This window comes from Dasypus novemcinctus, chromosome 20, assembly GCF_030445035.2.
Source record: "Dasypus novemcinctus isolate mDasNov1 chromosome 20, mDasNov1.1.hap2, whole genome shotgun sequence".
In the NCBI taxonomy this organism is placed as follows: domain Eukaryota; kingdom Metazoa; phylum Chordata; class Mammalia; order Cingulata; family Dasypodidae; genus Dasypus; species Dasypus novemcinctus.
This window is the reverse complement of record NC_080692.1, coordinates 52,213,200-52,229,665: the sequence shown is the minus strand read 5'-3', so window position 1 is coordinate 52,229,665 and position 16,466 is coordinate 52,213,200. Positions and strand designations below refer to the sequence as shown.

The 16,466-nt window shown below is 42.5% G+C and overlaps 1 protein-coding gene and 1 non-coding gene across 5 annotated transcripts in view; one reads left to right on the top strand and one right to left on the bottom strand.

Annotated features, from left to right (window-relative positions):
* The window catches only part of DENND5B (DENN domain containing 5B), a 205,063-nt gene that overhangs the window by 40,142 nt on the left and 148,455 nt on the right, over positions 1-16,466 (top strand). The window lies entirely within an intron of this gene.
* LOC111760405 (U1 spliceosomal RNA) lies at positions 4,560-4,722 on the bottom strand. Its single transcript, XR_002794102.1, has one exon. It is a non-coding gene; the product is annotated as a U1 spliceosomal RNA (small nuclear RNA).

Genomic DNA, 16,466 nt, shown 5'->3' with positions numbered 1-16,466 from the left:
TTTATAATTTTAGCTTTTATGTTTAGGTTCTCCATCTTGAGTTAATTTTAGTGTATGGTGTGATATCCAGTTTTCCCAGCACCATTTGTTGGAGAGACTGTTCTTTCCCCATTGAGTGCCTTGGCACCCTTGTCAAAAGTCAATTGAGAGGGAAGCGGACTTGGCCCAGTGGTTAGGGCATCCGTCTACCACATGGGAGGTCCGCGGTTCAAACCCCGGGCCTCCTTGACCCGTGTGGAGCTGGCCCATGTGCAGTGCTGATGTGCGCAAGGAGTGCCCTGCCACGCAGGGGTGTCCCCCGTGTAGGGGAGCCCATGGGCAAGGAGTGCCCCATAAGGAAATCCACCCAGCACGAAAGAAAGTGCCGCCTGCCCAAGAATGGCACCACATGCACGGAGAGCTGACACAGCAAGGTGATGCATCAAAAAGAAACACAGATTCTGGATGCCGCTGATAAGGATAGAAGTGGTCACAGAAGAACACACAGCGAATGGACACAGAGAGCAGACAACTAGGGATGGGGTGGGAGGGGAAGATAAATAAATGAAAAATAAATCTTAAAAAAAAAAGGCAGTTGAGGGAAGCAGTTATGGCTCAACTGATAGAGGATCTTCCTACCATATGGAGGGTCCAGGGTTTGATACCCAGGACCGCTTGACCCATGTGGTGAGCTGGCCCATGCGCAGTGCTGACGTGTGCAAGGGGTGCCATGCTACGCAAGGGTGTCCCCCGCATAGGGATGCCCCATGAGCAAGGAGTGTGCCCTGCAAGGAGAGCCGCCCTGTGCGAAAAAAGCACAGCCCTGCCCAGAAGTGGCACTGCACACACACAGAGCTGACACCTTAACCACTGGGCCAAGTCTGCCTCCATACAAACTTTTAAAAGGCATGATGTTTAACTTTGCAGTACATGTTGCCAAACTGCCTTCCTTTAGGCTGTACTAATTTATATATCTGCCAATATTCTTTAAGGAATATTACTGATTTGGGCACTATTTTACTCACCATTTTATATTTTGTTAAGAAAACCGACCCCACTGAAGGATTCAGAATGTCTTTATTTCATAAATCATCGGTTTCTTAATGATGTTCTGCAAAGCCTCTAGAATTCCCAGTGGTAACAAAATTCTCCTCTGAAATTAAGAATGGCCTCTTATGGAAACCAAAATGTCCAAAAATACTTTTTTTTCTAGAGAATACATATCTACTATAGTTAAATTTGCTTTCTAAAATAATTTTAAAACTCTTAATCTTAGGTTTCATTCACAGTTTTTCGCTAAAAATCTTGATTTGTTTTCTTAGAATTAAGAAACAAAAGGGCAATGCCTTTTTAGAGTCACAAGAAGACATGGGTAATCATCATAAAGGGAGCGGATGGAACATTTTACCACCTCTTTCTGAACTTTATTACTGAAATCACAGTTAGGAAATGAGCTAAGCTTTCTGTTCTGTGTTTATTGATTATATGCTAAAAGGCCCAAGTTTTCAGCTGCATGCAATAATATATTCTCTGCATAAGGAGTTTTGAAAGAATGCATAACAATGAATTAAATTCATTCCTTTGAAGACACTCTTGTGAAACCATCTATCCTTTTACTAGAAAGAAGAGCTTTGATTAATTTATAGATTCTGCTTGAGTATACAGTATTTTGGAAAATGTCAGGTCCTCACGAGGTAAAACAAAAGCATCCATCATTGGGGAAATTCATTTCCTTTTCCTTTTTTCTAATTACTTTTCTTTTTTAATCATTTTCTTTCTTTTGTATTTTGTGTGTGTGTTGTTGGTTTTCTTTTTTTTACCTTTTTTTCCCATTTTTTACTTCTTAATTGAACTAGTTTCCAGAAGGGTGTGAGGTCGGGAGGCTCTTGTGATGGGAGGCGGGGTGGCCAGGAGGCCGGCTGTCACGGGGAGGGGCTGGCCTCGGCGTGGCACTCGGCCCGAGGGCGGTGGCAGGTGGTCTGCTGAGCCAGCCCCCACGACGGATGGCCCATGGTGGCCTGTTGGAGTGCGGGCTGGTTCTGGACGGCCGGGCCAGGCTCAGGTGCCGCCTTGCAGCGGCTCCGGGCGCGGTGGGTGCCACCGGCCCAAGCCCCGCAGAACGAAGGCAAGAAGAGCCGGCAGCCCGTTGCCTTCTAGCTCTCAAAGACTGATACTAACTTAACTGTGCTCCATAGCCAGTTTAATGTCTTCAATACTGTAATAAGGTGTAATAGACAAGCTCTTTACAACTTCTAGGTTTTCTAGCCAGAAATAGTTATCTGATTGTGTCAAAGATGTGTTTTGAAATATTCCAGTCTCTTCTCAAGGGCAAAATATTGATAATTTGTGATTGTTGAAGCTGGATCATGGGTACATAAGGGTTCACTCTTATGCTTCCCTTATTCTCTCTTTTGGTGTATGTTTGAAAATGTACACTTAAAAAAAGTTAAACATAAACCAAAGAAATGTGAATCTGCCATAGTTACAAACTGAGGAGATATATATGTTTACAGTTTGCAAGCTGTAGCTTCGAAATGCATTTTGGTTGCTGTAGTTGAATGTGTCATTCAATTAATACCATATTTTTATGGGACAAAGGAAGTTAATATAATGTATAGGAAGTATACATTTAACTAATTTTTTTTTTTTGTTATTCCATGGGTCTTTTTGATGTGGTGTGATAATGTTGCTTTTAAATCAATAATTTTATACTTTGTGAAATAAAAACTTGATTCCCACTAAATATGCATTTTTCAGGGAGAAGTTGACAGCAAATAAAATGGAGAAAGAATATAACCAAGCGAATTTTGTTTGGATAAGGTTTTGAGAAATGATCAGAAAGATGATCAAATAACACCCTGTTTGGAAAATAACAATTTGTTATGAGTAAGCAAATATGCTGTAACTTAAGGCTAAATTATTTCTACTTTGAGAATAATTTTTGATTACGAATTAATGCTAGGTTAATAAAATTAGAAAAATGCTTAAAAATAAATAATTCAGAAGCCTAGACCCCAGCCACAACCTTTGTTAATTTCACAGTATTTTTCCTTTCAAGTTTTAATGTGTTGTATATATTGTTTTTCTCCCAAATTATATATCCTTTTATCCTGATTTTTCACTGAACATTGTAAAATATGCATTTTTCATAATTACACATTCTTTTCTTATTATAAACATTTAAAAAGATGTGTAATGCATTCTGACTGTGCCTTATTGTACTTAATCATTCTTGTGTCATTTCTAATTTTAAGCTGTTGCTGTAGAGACATTGATTTCTCACTTCAGTTTGGCCAGTGTATGCCTCATGTGTCTTGGGACACCCAGGTTAGGTGCAAAAATATTTCTTATAGTTACTATAATTACTTCTTCCTGGTGAATTGCTCCTTTTATTAATATAACATATATTAATATATAGTGACCTTCTTCATCTCTTATAGCAGCTTTGCATTTGAAATCTCTTTTGTCTGATACTAATATCACTACTCCAGATCTTTTTTGATTGCTATTTGCGTGGAATATCTTTTTCCAACTTTTCACATTCAGTCTGGTTGTATCCTTGTGTCTGAGGTTAGTCTCTTGTAGACAGCATGTAGACGGCTTGTATTTTTTTAATCCATTTTGTTCATCTATGTCTATGTCTGTTAGTTTATGTCAGACATAGATGAACAGAATGGATAAAAAATGTTACTTCATCCATTTTATCCTTTGGCTTTCCTTTGTCATGATTATCTTTTTTACCCTTTTAGTTACCTTTCCTGATAATCTTCATTTCTACATTCTTCTCCAAGTCTTTTCCTTTTCAGGCTGTAGCACTCCCTTGAGTATCTCTTGTAATTCTGGTCTTTTGGTAATATACTCTCTGTTTTTGTTTGTCTGTGAAGACTTTGAACTCACCCTTATTTTTAAAGGACAGTTTTGCTGGATACAGAATTCTTGGCTGGCAGTTTTTCTCTTTCAGTATCTTAAATACATCATACCACTTCTCTCCTCTATAGTTTCTGATGAGAGGTTGGCACTTAATATTATCGAGTTTCCCTTGTATGTGATGTTTTGCTTTTCTCTTACTGCTTTCAGAATCCTCTCTTTATCCCTGATATTTGTCATTTTGAATAGTAGGTGTCTTAGGGTAGGTCTCTTTGGCTTTATCGTGTTTGGGGTGTGTTGTTTCTTGGATATTGATGTTTATATCTTTCTTAAGGATTGGGAAGTTTTCAGTCATTTTCTCAAATACTCTTTCTGCTCTTTTTCTGTTCTCTTTTTCCTTCTGGGACACTGATAATGTGTATGTTTATGCATTTCATGTTGTCACTCAATTCCCTGAGACCCCGTTCCATTCCCGCCCGCCCCCCCCCCATTCTTTTCTCTTTCTGTTCTGCCTTGTCAAGTTTGTGTGCTCTTTCCTCACTTTCACTAATTCTGTCCTCCATCAGTTCAAATCTGCTGTTTATGCCTCCAGTGTGTTTTTTATCTCATCTGTTGTGTCTTTCCTTCCCATAAGTCTGTTACTTTTCTTTTGCAGGCTTTCATAAATTGTTCTTTTCTTCTTTTTTCCTCTTTTTTATTTCTTTTTTTTTAGTTAGGGGGAAGCGTGCGCACAATCCCCCACCAACACAAATTATGCAGTTGGGTTTCCCCCATGTGGGAAAATTGCAGAGCTTAGTGGGTCCCCAGTGCAGTGCACCAGCCTTGCCCGGGGAAACCACCTTCGTCATCGTGGCATCTCCCTTGCCAAGTAAATCAATTGTTCTTTATGTTTGTTGAGTGTCTTCCTTCATTGTTCTTATGAGAGAGTTGAGCTCTTCCTGCCTACTCAGATGCCACCTTCCCGGAATCTTAAAAATTTTTTAAAAACTTCATTTCGTCTAGAATTTTAGTGTCAGGTGAGGATCTGACTAGATAGATTATTATTTTTTAAACTAGGCAGGTGTTCCAGTCCCTATTTATTGAATAAGCATTCCCTTTCTCACTGTCTTGTGATGTTGCTTTCAATTCATGCTAAATACCTACACATATTAGTGTTTATCTGTGGGCTTTTTCTTTTTCCCACTGGTTTGTTTATTCCTGTGCTAGTATCCTACTCTTTTGTCGTAACTTTATGTAGCAGTTTGATATGGTTATGAATTCCAAAAATAGATATTGGATTATGTTTATGATCTGGTTTGTACTTGGGTGTGATTAAGTTATGATAAGGGCTTTGATTGGGCCACGTCATTAGGGCATTGAGTCCCCACCCCTTAGTGGGTGGAGGCTCCCAGATAAAAGGCGTGGCAAAGGACAGAGTTGAGGGGTTTTGATGTTGGAGTTTGATGCTGAAGACTTAAGCTGGTGCCCTGGGAAGTAAGCGCACAGGGGAAACAGAAGCCAGCCCCAGGAAGAGAGAAACCCTGAACCCAGAGAGAAGCAAGACCCAGGAAGGGAGGAGCCCTGGAAGCCTGAACCCTCGCAGACATCAGCAGCTATCTTGCTCCAACACGTGGAAATAGACTTTGGTGAGGGAAGTAACTAATGCTTTATGGCCTAGTATCTGTAAGCGCCTACCCCAAATGAATACCCTTTATAAAAACCAACCAATTTCGGTATTTTGTATTAGCACCCCTTTGGCTGACTGATACACTTTATAATATAATTTATGATAGAACTAGTTTCTCACTAATTTATCACCTTTTTCAACATTTGCTTATAGCACAGTATGTTTGGTCTTAAACTTCCCTAACTGCCTAGAGAGTTTTTCAGATAAAAATTTATAAGCCTCGTAACTTATAATGATTATCTCTGCTATTATAGAGTCCCTGGAAATACTTATTTTTCTGTTTAGTAATTAAAAAGTTATGTGTGTCATTCCAAATATATTTTTATAAACTTGAAATTATTACATTGTGAACTTTTTGTGGTACAGTGGTTGACTGCTTGGAAACCTGGACTGAGGATTTTGCTTGGGATTGGGGTGTGATGGCATGGTTACTTATCTCCAAAGAGGTGAAAATTTATAGTCTAATTGTACAATAAACTCCGCAGCAAGTGGTACATAACTTTTATAAAAAGTCAGGTCTAGTAGCAGCTATGGTGAAAAAGCAAACTAGTAATTCAGCTAGGGTGCCTGTTGAATCATGTGCCCTCCAGAAGGCATGTCCTCAGTTTAATGAGCCAGAATAAATAAAGTGCTAAGAACAGTTCTTAGCACACAGTAAGAACCTTCTGTGTTTGGTATTGTGTCTACTGTGTGTGGAGCTGAGGAGACTGAGCCAATTTTTATGTCTAATGTTAAATGTATTAGGAACTTTTTAATTCAGGAAAGCATAAATTTCTTTGGACGCTGCATAAAGCTGAACCAAATTGAACCAAATTGAAAACGATGATGACGCTGCCTCTCCTTCTCCATAGGTTTTATTTATTTCTCTTAACCTTACAATGATCTTTGTAGTTGCCTGAAGTAAAATAGGAGCTGAATCTTGGCTGAAACCAGAGACCTTCCTGATTTTTGACAGCAGCAGCTTGAACTAACTAGGCTTGGCTTCCTCTGAAGTTGGAAGCTTTCAGAAGTTATTTTGTTGAGGAAATTATTTGGAGCCTCTCTTCACTAGAGAATTGTCATCTTGTCTGAACATGGCTTGAACTTGATACATTTCCCTTCCTTTCTTTAATGTAATTGCTTTTAAAGGGTGTGAAAGTGCCTATTATATTTTAAAATCCAGTAATTCTTCAATTCTGACACATTGGATTGTGGTTTATTTTGATTTTCAGGTCTTTAGCAATGTTACTTTAAATCTGAAAGATTTTAACTATTTGGGGATCATGGATCCCATTGAGAATATAATAAAATGTTTTGAACCTTTTTTCTGGAAAAAATATATGCACATGCAAAATGCATACAATTTCAGGTTTTTCACAGATATCCTGCAACTTATCCATATATTATTTTTAAAAGATGTTTCTCTTCAGGTATATTATTCCAGCATAATTCCATTTAGTTAATGTGCCACTCTGTATTTAAACTCCTTTAAAACTGAACTACACTGTTACAGTGTTTATTTTTGCACAACACAAAGGTCTACAATCAATCCTCTTTTTTTGTTGTTGTTCTTGTTTTTAAGATTTCATTTTTTATTTATTTCTCTCCCCTCTTCCCGCCCCCCCCCCCCACCTGCCGCCCCAGTTGTCTGCTCTCTGTGTTCATTCGCTGTGTGTTTTTCTGTGTCCACTTGTGTTCTTGTTAGCAGCACCGGATCTGTGTCTCTCTTTTTTTTTTAAAGATTTATTTATTTATTTATTTAATTCCCCTCCCCTCCCCCGGTTGTCTGTTTTCTGTGTCTTTTTGCTGCGTCTTGTTTCTTTTGTCCGCTTCTGTTGTCGTCAGCGGCACGGGAAGTGTGGGTGGCGCCATTCCTCGGCAGGCTGCTCCCTCCTTCGCGCTGGGCGGCTCTCCTTATGGGCGCACTCCTTGCACGTGGGGCTCCCCTACGCGGGGGACACCCCTGTGTAGCACGGCACTCCTTGCGCGCATCAGCACTGAGCATGGGCCAGCTCCACACGGGTCAAGGAGGCCCGGGGCTTGAACCGCGGACCTCCCATGTGGTAGACGGACGCCCTAACCACTGGGCCAAAGTCCATTTCCCTGTGTCTCTTTTTGTTGCATCATCTTGCTGTGTCAGCTGTCCGTGTGTGCGGTGCCACTCCTGGGTGGGCTGCACTTTTTTCGCGTGGGGCGGCTCTCCTTGCGGGGCGCACTCCTTGTGGGCTCCCTTATGTGGGGGACATCCCAGTGTGGCAGGGCACTCCCTGCGCGCATCAGCACTGTGCATGGGCCAGCTCCACACGGGTCAGGAGGCTCTGGGTTTGAACCCTGGACCTCCCATGTGGTAGGTGGACGCGCCATCTGTTGAGCCAAATCCACTTCCCTCAATCCTCTCTTTGGAGGCAATAATAAAATAGAAGGGGCAGATATGCTAAATGGATTTTGTGGAATTCAAATCAATGGCTATTATGGCAAATATAGAAATATCTGTTTTCATCCCTTTGCTTTTAAAAATGTAAGAGTTTCTTAATGAAAAGTTATGATATTGTTTTGGGCCTTTTTAAAAGGGTGCTTTCTTGTGTGGTGGTTGTTGCATTCTTTTTTGGAACTGGAATGCTCTCGTGAAATGTTAAGTAGAATCTTGTTCCTAAGACCCCCATCTTAGGCATTTTGGTCAGCAGTTTCCTTAAAGAAATATTAGTTTCATTCACTCTTAGGATGACTAGGGTTTAAAATTTTCTGCAGCTCTTTTCTGCCTTGATGTCAAGCACCCGATTATTTTATAGCTTGCTGTAAATATGTATATATATATATATTTGTATATACTCTCTTCCATATCCTGACTTTAAATACCACCTCTCTGCTGATGACAGCTGAACTTGTATCTTAGTTAAAACCTTGCACCTGAAATCCAGAGTTAAATATTTAACTGCTTTCTTAACATCTCCATTTTGAATTGACATCTCCAAATCAATTTGTCCAAAAATTGATTCTTGTTCTTTCTCCTAAAAAGTAGTCTTATGTGTCTCGGTTGATAGTAAATCCATTAGTCTTAGAACATTTTCATTACCATAAGAAGAAGCCCCATTCATTAGCTCCCAATTCCCTTCCCCACCCAGCTGCCCCCTCCCTGCCAGGCCACCGTCAATCTATTTTCCATGCTCTGTGGATTTGTGTCTTCTGCACAGTTCACATAAATAGAATCATGCAAGTGTGGTCCTTTTTGACTGTCTTCTTTCACTTAGCGTAATGTTTTCTAGATTCATTCATGTTGTAGCATATATCAGTACCTCATGCCTTTTTATTGTAATATTGTTCAGTGTATGAATATGTCACATTTTTTATGCATCCATCAGTCAATGGACATTTGGGTTGTTTCCACTTTTTGGCCGCTATGATTAATGCTGCTGTGAATTTTGGTTGTGAATTTTTGTGTCATTTCTCTTTTGTATGTATCTATACTGAGGAGTGGAATTCCGGGGTCATGTGGAAACTGTGTTTAACTGTTGGAAGAACTGCCACACTGTTTTCCAGGTGGCTGTGCCATTTTATGTTCCCGTCAGCATTGTGCAAGAGTGTCAGTTTCTCCACAACCATGACAGCATTTGCTGCCCGTCTTTTTAGTGTCACCGCGGGCAGGGGCGGAAGTGGTGTTTCCCTGTGGCTCTGACTGCTGTTTCCCTCCAGGAGTGACGGGGAGCTTCTTCGTGTGCTCATGGCGTGTGTGTGGAGCTGTCAGGTGTGGAGCTGTCAGGTGTGGAGCTGTCAGGTGTGGAGCTGTCGTCGATGCAGAAGGGGCAGGGAGGGGGCCCTTCGGCCTGCGAGACAGGAACAAAGCTGAGAAATGGCGAGACTGCCAGGACGGCGGGGAGTGGGGTCCCCGGAGGAAGGGAGTGGGAGTAGACAGCACTGTCCTCTGCGCCTCTGAAGCCTCACGTTGCTCACATTTCAAAGGCTGGGACCTCTTTGCAAATGCCCGTGTGGTGGCCAGCGCAGGGGCGGGTTCAGGCTCCCTGCAACGAGCACTGCTGAAGGCTCTTTCCCTGCGACAGTCCAGGCGTGGTGAGTGAGAACAGACGAGGCCCTGCTTTCCCTGGGGCATTTTCTAGTGCGGACGACGTTGTAGCAATAAGAGACTGCTTTGTTACAGCCGCCTGTAACCTCACATTTCAGGATTCGATAAACAAATCTAAGTCTCCTTTATTCTTGCTATGGGTGATGTTATTGGCTTGGACCAGAGCCCCTTCCAGCTTTACCTTTTCAGACTTAAGTTTTAATCTGTAATCACTTCTTACACAATAATAGCCTGCAATCCCTCCTGGCATTCGTTTCTCTTTTCTTGGACCGTTGTAGTAGAAGCCTTCTTTTCTACTGCAGTTCTACCAACTAACCAAAGTCTTTAGACAGAAAAGAAAAATTGCATGCATACCTTAAACATTTTCTCCTAAAACATAGAATTGTTTTTAAAAATGAAATATATTACTTCATTGAAACAGAAGTTACGTTACCCACTGTCAAGGATGTAAAAAAATGAGATTGATCTAGACAAACTCCAAATTCACCTTGATGTAGGATGCTGTGAACACAGATCTAGGATCCGGTGAATTCTTGCTTCAATCTCCCATATTGTTAATATTCTTTATCATTTATTTGTCATATAATTTATATAGGTCTTTTGGCTTTAAAGAGAAAGACGAGGGAAACGGACCTGGCCCAGTGGTTAGGGCGTCCGTCTACCACATGAGAGGTCCGCGGTTCAAACCCCGGGCCTCCTTGACCCGTGTGGAGCTGGCCCATGTGCAGTGCTGATGCGCGCAAGAAGTGCCCTGTCATGCAGGAGTGTCCCCCGCGTAGGGGAGCCCCACGCGCAAGGAGTGCGCCCGTAAGGAGAGCCGCCCAGCACGAAAGTGCAGCCTGTCCAGGAATGGCGCCGCCCACACTTCCCGTGCCGCTGACGACAACAGAAGTGGACAAAGAAACAAGATGCAGCAAAAAGACACAGAGAACAGAGAACCGGGGGAGGGGGGGGATTAAATAAATAAATAAATCTTTAAAAAAATAAATAAAGAGAAAGACGATTTCTTATCTCCCTTTCTAAGTTGCAAGTTTATTCGAGAGCAGATACTGCATCTTATTACAGTAAAAAAAAGTTTTTTAATGTAATCTGGTAGTACAGAAATCATGTTGGACAGCATTTGATAGATCACATATATTCTGAAAAATCCCAATTGTCTGCTTCATTCATTAGCTGTATAGATTGTTGTGTAAATTAATCTGGTATCAGATTACTAACTGAATGGTAACAATTTGCTGAGTACAGTCCTTACACTCCTGCATACATAATGAATCTGCATTTCACTAGAGAAGTGTGGATTTGTGGATCTTCCCTGCTCATAGCTCTCAGCAGAGCGGCAGTCACTTAGCAGAGTGTCTTATTCATATAAATTACTCAATAAATATTTGTTGAAAGGCTGGGGGAAAAAAATCCTGAGACTTTAAAAAGCCAATCACCCATACAGAGGAATTATATTTTGTTTTAGAAAAAGCACACATATCAAGTTTTTTTGTTTAAATATCAAGATTATTAAACTATCTTTTTTATTTACTCTTGTGTCAAAAGGGCTTAATTAATGATGCTCTTTTTATTTGATTACCCCAACCATGTGTTACATAACCACAAAAGTGATTGTCCTCTTTGCCTTAGCGCCCACAACACTGACTTACACACTTCCTCTGCTTTCTTCAGGTGGGCCTCCTCCCCTTCCTCCTCTTTTTTAATCTTTAGTTATACTTCAAACCATGTAAACCCTTCAGAAGTAAAAAAACGATCTATAAAGCCCTTTGGTTGTCTTGGTTTTTTTGAGGCATGATTCACGTACAGTAGAATGTGCAGATCTGAAGTCCACAGCTCAGTGACTTGATAAACGTGTGTGCACCCATGTAATCAGCTTTCGAGAACGTTCCCCCGGCCTGCAGAAGGCCTTCCTGCCCTCTGCAGTCCCGGCTCCCGCCCCTCGGGCAGCCCTCGCCCTGATTTTTGTGCTTATATTTGCTTTGCCAGCTGTTGTTCACATGCGCTCTTTAGTTTCCGTCCTTTTGCTCAACAGAATGTCCCTTAAGATTCACTTCTGTTGGGCTGTTGGTTACTTTCTGTAGCCTGTTTCTCGGGGACGTTGCGCCAGGGCACCACCGGTCACGGGCACTGGCTCTCGCCCCATGTAACCGCCCCCGGCCTGGTGGCCTGGACCCCGCCGTCCTGTCTGGCCCGGACCCGCCGGCTCAGCTCTGCCCGCCGTGGTGGGCTGGGGTCCTGTCGTGGCTGGGTGGCGAGACCTCTCCCTGCCTCGTAGTGGCAGTGGCTGCTGGGTGAGCCTCCCTCCTCCTCTCCCTCCGCCTCTCGCTCTTCGGTGGCAGCCGAGGCGTCTTCACGTGGTGGCTGGGTGCTGAAGCAGTGAAGCCGCGCTCCTGGGGTCCTGCGGGCCGGGGAGAGCTGCCCCCGAGCTCCTGGCCCAAGCCCGCAGCCCGGCCGGGCCCCTGTCCACGCAGAGCGGCCGGCACGGGCAGGGCAGGGGCTGGCAGCCCGCGGAGGAGACCCTTGCGTTCCCCAGGAAGGCAGGCGTGAGACGAGCCAGCACTGGGAAGCTCTTCCCGCTTTCTGCTAAACCTCCTTCCAGCTCTTTCTTGATTCCATACATTACTTTATCCCTTAATTATGCGTTCTGTCACCAGTGTTTCCTAAGACATGGTTCAGAATTCTTGGAGATGACAAAAAGAAGGCTTGGTAGTTTTCACTTAAAAGATGAGAAAGCTCAGTGTGCTATTAGGGATGTTAATTAGGATTCATTTCCTTTACTATGCTAGAAAGAATATTGTGATACCACTTTACTGATGAACAAATTGAGCTTAATCACAGGCTAGGAGCTAAGTATTCTGACATTATAATCTTTTCCCTTAGAGCTCATCATGGCAGTCTTAGTATTCAAGATCATTTCCTGGGCAACATTATAGAATCAAGTGTGTTACATACACACAAATGAAGGAAAATATGATGGCTTGGATAATCCCTGCAGTATTTTTCTTGTCATATGTTTTTTTTTCCAGCATTTTTTTATTGAGGTAAAATTCACATACTTAAAGTTGACCATTAGCCATTTTAAAGTGTGTAATTCAGTGGCATTTAGGACATTCATATTGTTGTATTACTTGTCATATACTTTAAAAAATTTAAACAAAATTCACATTTTATTTAGAGTGAAATAATCTATACAAAATTAATTTTCTTCACAAAAAATAACAGCAGTATTTTTTTGTCTTATCCCTAGATCCACACAAAAAATATTTTTGCAGGCTTTCCAGGTTTTGCTTTTATATCAAGGTGAGGCAGTGGATGTAGTCATGGAAATAGGAGAAGAGACACATCGGTCGTCAGTGTCCATGGCCTCTTGGTTCGGTCTTGACCGTGAGACAGAAGTGTTCCACGCATTCCTGCTCAGCAGAGGAATGAAAACAGCAACAGCCAGATGTGAAAGAGGCATTCAGACTGTCACTGTACCGCGCTCCCTTCGGTTCATTTGATAAAGACAAAATCTACACCGAAATCCTTGCTCTGCAAGCCAGTTACTCTCACTCTGCTACTTCCCTTAACTGTCAAATATAAAATTTTAACAATGAACTTAAAACTCCCTCCAGTTAAAAGTCAGTCGTGAGCTTCACTGTAACGTTTTACAAAATGTATTCCTTTCCTTCCACATCTTCTCAAAATTTATTTCTTCAAAATGCTGATAACTGGACCTGATAACCTGACAGTTGGATCCACAGTGATGATAAATGTTCTCATACACTTTTTAAAGGAACAATTTATTTTCAGTAAATTGAAGAACAATAAAATTATGGCCAAACACACTAGCGAGGTGACCATACATTAACTCAAAACTAACTTTTTAGGTGGACTTTGTAAGAAATGTGCTGCCTTCCCTGGGGACCACTGCGTTCCCTCAGCTGTCAGCCGCAGGACAGCCCGTTCTCACTGCCTGCCCACCTCTAGAATCTTCCAAAACGTCAGTAAGTCACTTTTTCAAGTAACCTTTTCATTTTGAAATAATTTCAAACTTACAGGACAGTTGCATAAATAATGGAAAACCCATAGATAGAATTCCAGCTTTCCCCACTCAGATACCCGGATCTGCCAACTTGTAACATTTTGCCACATTTCCCATATCATTCTGTCTCTATTTCTTTTCTTTTTTTTTTTTTTTTTTTGTTGAATTTTTTTTTTATTGACTTTGTAATAATATTACATTAAAAATATATATGTGAGGTCCCATTCAGCCCCCCCCCCACCCCCCCTCTCCCCCCCCCCAACAACACTCGTTCCCATCATCATGACACATCCATTGGATTTGGTAAGTACATCTTTGGGTACCTCTGCACCTCATAGTCAATGGTCCACATCATGGCCCATACTCTCCTCCATTCCATCCAGTGGGCCCTGTGAGGATTTACAATGTCCGGTGATTACCTCTGAAGCACCATCCAGGGCAGCTCCATGTCCCAAAGACGCCTCCACCTCTCATCTCTTCCTGCCTTTCCCCATACCCATCGTCCACCATGTCCACTTTTCCCAATCCAATGCCACCTCTTCTATGTGGACATTGGATTGGTTGTGTCCATTGCACCTCTATGTCAAGAGGAGGCTCAGATTCCACATGGATGCTGGATGCAATCCTCCCATTTTCAGTTGTAATCACTCTAGGCTCCATGGTGTGGTGGTTGTCCTTCTTCAACTCCATCTTAGCTGAGTGTGGTAAGTCCAATAGATCAGATTGTAGGTGCTGGAGTCTGTTGAGGCTCAGGACCTGGCTATCACATTGTCAGTCCAGAGATTCAAATCCCCTAAATATATCTTAAACCCCAACATTAACTGCACCTCCAGCACATTAGCATGAAAGTCTTATGAAGGGAGATCCCATCTGAGTCCAGATTCATCACACATAAACACCATTTCCAAAGAGGGGCCATCTGCCCTGGTAGTTGACCCCATCGGCCATGACCATAACTCCCATGGGTCTCTTTAGCCCTCACAGGAACCAATATCTGGGGGTTGCATCTGCTTTATCTGTCTCTCTGACTCTGCTCAGTTGTGCATGAGGGCAATCCTTCTGCCAGCCTCCAGACTCTTTTTTAGAAACTCGTAGCCATATAAACTCATTTCTCCTTTCCATTTCCCCCTTACTTTAGGTCAAACAGCATTTTAAAGTCATGGAATTTTATGTAGACATGGATATTCTGCAGATCCGCATTGAACCTTCCGTATAAGGTCATTTTCCAGTTGCATCATCAGTTGGTAGTTGATAGTGGTCCCTCGTTGCCAGGGAGGCTCATCCCCGGGTGTCATGTCCCACGCTGGGGGGAAGGCATTGCATTTACATGCTGAGTTTGGCTTCGAGACTGGCCACATTTGAGTAACATGAAGGCTGACAGGAGGGAATTCCCAGGCACAATGTTGCTCTAGGCCTTGTTCTTATTTTAGGTTTATCAGCTCACAAGCATAGTCATTAGCATCAGGGGCTCACTGTTGAACCCTCACTCCCTCCCGGTCCCCACCACTGTACCTGGGAGACTGTCGCTGCTCCCCTAGGGACCACAACAGAGCACCACTGGCCAGGAACCCAGTTCCCCCCCTACTGTGGTTTTTAATTGTTGCCACTATGAGTATATCCATACATTACCATGCACCCTGGACATATGTTCTGTACAGCTCCCTGTCAGCCATATATCACCTGTCATTGGTATCCCATACCAGTATCCCTCCATTGCCATTGTTGAAACACTCTGTGATCCAGAACTCCCCGAAATTTGAAGCCCAATATAATGTCATGGTCCCTTACTAGGGAATGGCATATAGCGATGGGTTTAAAGGATAGATAAAGAACTTGGATAAAGTTAGATAAAGAACTTAGATAAAGAATGTTGACTTGAAAAAATTCCACATCCTATCTTTTTCTTTTTTTTTTTTTTTTCTCCCCCCCCTAATTATTCAGCTTTTCTTCACAGGAGTCCTAGACCACAGCAATGTATATATATAATATACAGCACTCCCACACATCCACCAGAAAACCTTTTCCCTTCCACAGTGATACTCTTACGCCCTATTCATATCATATTTACTTAAAGTGATGTACAGAGTCTGAGACATTAGCTTTCTAACAAGGTGACATCTGTGCTTACATTGTGGTGCATACTTTAGGATACACAGTTCTTTACATTTTTAGTTATCCTATGTTTTACATTATGGTTTACATTATCAGTCTGTCATCTCCTATATGTTATGGTGTAATATTACATGTTTTATATCCATCCTTGTGTACTCTCAAGAAACTCCTCTCTTACCCCCTATTTACTTTGGTTCCACACATTTAACGTCCATTTTCCCTTCCACCTTGGTGCCCACAGTGACAGCCAACCTCCGTTTCTTGAGGAGCCACTTCCAGAGATAGATGGCATAGTGTTCAGGGCCTAACTTGCTCAACTGCCCCAATGCCCTGGGAGCCACCCTTTCTCTCGAGGGATACAGTTCCCTCTATTTGATGGCATTAGTCCTCCCCAGGATGTGGGTCCACCCCCACTCTCACTACTTGGGTTTCTACCCCATGGTGTCACCCACTCTGGCAGAATGAGCATTTGGACATTCCCCAGGAGCCCGTCCTGCATCAGACCCTCCCCTCCGAGCATTCTAAACAGGTAACCCTCTTTATTATATTTTGATATGATTTTCTCGGCATTTTACTCTCCACCAACACCTGACCCTCTCCTGTGTTCGTATGCTACCCCTCCCTCTCCCCACTTTTGGGCAACGTTACCCATCCGTCCCTCCCCAGCCACCCTCAAACCCGCAAAGCCCCAACCAAAGGCAACCCCTTGCCCCCCTTTTATCTCTTCTTTGTGCTCATACTTACCACCATCTCGTCTTAAA